Below are 2,084 nucleotides of genomic sequence, written 5' to 3'. Positions count from 1 at the left end.
GGGATCATGATCCGATCAGAAGGCAGACGCTTAACAACTGAACCACCCAGGTGCCCCAATTATTCTCATTTAAACAACAATATTGCAGGAATGAACTTCATAAAAGCAAATATAACTTTTAAAATATACTAAAATTAAATATTTTGAATAAACATCTAACTTAGCACTTAAAATAACCCATTTTAAAAGAATAGAAGCTTTATTGCTTTATTTTCAATATTTTTGAAAGTTGTCAATGTATACTTTAAATGATATAATTATAGACAATAAATTTGAATATATGGAATCAATTTTCCATTTGCTTTCCTAAAAACTGGGATAAAGCCAAAATGACAAAAAAAAAATCAATCTATTATGTAAAAGAATCAGAGAATGAGCTGTAATAGTCTTCCACCTGAAAACTGTTACTTCCAAAGTGTCTTTACAAACTTCTCCCAAAGTTCTTCTTTCCTCTTCTTCTTTTTTTTAAAGATGTTATTTATTTATTTGAGAAAGAGAGAGAGAGAGCACAAGCAGGGGGAGCGGCAGAGGGAGAGGGAGAAGCAGACACCCCGCTGAGCAGGGAGCCTGATGTGGGGCTCAATCTCAGGACCCTGAGATTGTGACTTGAGCGGAAGGCAGACACCTAACCGACTGAGCCACCCAGGAGCTCTTGTCTTTCCTCTTTCTTAAATATACTATGGGAATTTGGAAAGAAATCACTTTATGCAGCCTATGCTGTGCTTCTTTTAAAAGTGCTACTATGGACTGAATGTTTAGGTCCCTCCAAAACTTCACATGTTGAAATCTAATGCTCAATGTGATAATATTAGGAGGTGGAGCCTTTGTGAGGTGACTAGGTCATGAAGCTGGGGCCCTCATGAGGGGATTAGTGTCCTAAAGACCCCAGAGAGCTCCACCATGAGGACACAGCCAAAAGACATCCATGGACCAAGAAGTGGACCTTACCAGATACCCACTGTGCCCATGCCTTAATCTGAGACTTCTCATCCTTCAGAACTGTGAAAAATACTACACTTGATCTTAGCCAAAAGGCCGAGAAGCGAGAACTGTGAAAAATAAATTTATGTTATTAGCCACCAGTCTATGGTGTTCTGTTATTACTAATCCCAATTTAGTGCTAGTTCCACTAAAATACACAAGATTTTTACATTAATTAGACATTAACTTATCAAACTATCCCACCTAATTTAATTGTAGTCTATTGAATATGAAGATCTGTGGGTCCCAGGGCATTTTAGCTGATTAAAAACAAACAAACACATCCAAAAAAAAAAAAAAAAACCCCAAAAATAAAAACTGCATTCCTTTTCTTCCTTTTGATAACTGCACTCATTTTATTATGTAATAAAATTGATCTTAAATGGATGTAAAGACATGTATACAAGCAAATTATTACATGTACCTAAAATATAATGAGAATGTGTTTTTGTTGACAGTAATCAGCATTTCACATTGTGCAAACTGAACCTATAGGGAGTTGTCATCCTAGCTTGTAAGTCCTGCTTTTGTCTTCACATACTACAGTAAAAGGCATTTTAGGACCATAAATTAATAGATTGTAATGACCCTCCGGATATGCCTGCAATACTCGTGTGTAATTGAGTTAAGCCAAATTCAAAGTCAGAAAACAATGTGTATGTATATTCCTGATCCTCTTGGCTCTCTCTGCCTGCCTTGCTGTCAGACTTAATTCTTTTCACTCATGCTCAGCTCACCTTATGTCTCAGGGAGAAAAAAAATGTGTAAAAAAATAACATTTCATTTGGACAAAGAATAAAGAAAAAAATCCCTACAGTGATAACACCATCATATTGATCTCCTGTCATATATGTGAATATCCTCTGTTGGCATTTATAGTTGAGGTCAGTGTTGGGAAGAATAGACTTCAAATCTTTATAAATTAATCTCTGTGGAGTATTCCAAATTCTGCACTCTCAGGTTTGAGACATAGGTTGGCACATCTATTCCTCCCTACGTTTGTAAAACTTAACATTAATTCAAACAATAGAAAGGCCCCAAATCGTAACATCTACATGTTTACCATCCTATGTGCCTCTTTTCTGTGAAAGCACATCTTTACC

At 36.0% G+C, this 2,084-nt stretch overlaps 1 pseudogene; it reads right to left on the bottom strand.

The window, feature by feature from the left end:
* Positions 1-843: 843 nt before the first annotated feature.
* LOC118356299 lies at positions 844-1,047 on the bottom strand (annotated as a pseudogene).
* Between the last annotated feature and the right edge of the window lie 1,037 nt (positions 1,048-2,084).

This window comes from Zalophus californianus, chromosome 14 (genome assembly GCF_009762305.2).
Source record: "Zalophus californianus isolate mZalCal1 chromosome 14, mZalCal1.pri.v2, whole genome shotgun sequence".
NCBI classification, from domain to species: Eukaryota; Metazoa; Chordata; class Mammalia; order Carnivora; family Otariidae; genus Zalophus; species Zalophus californianus.
The sequence above is the reverse complement of the archived record's forward strand: the minus strand, read 5'-3'. Positions and strand labels throughout refer to the sequence as shown.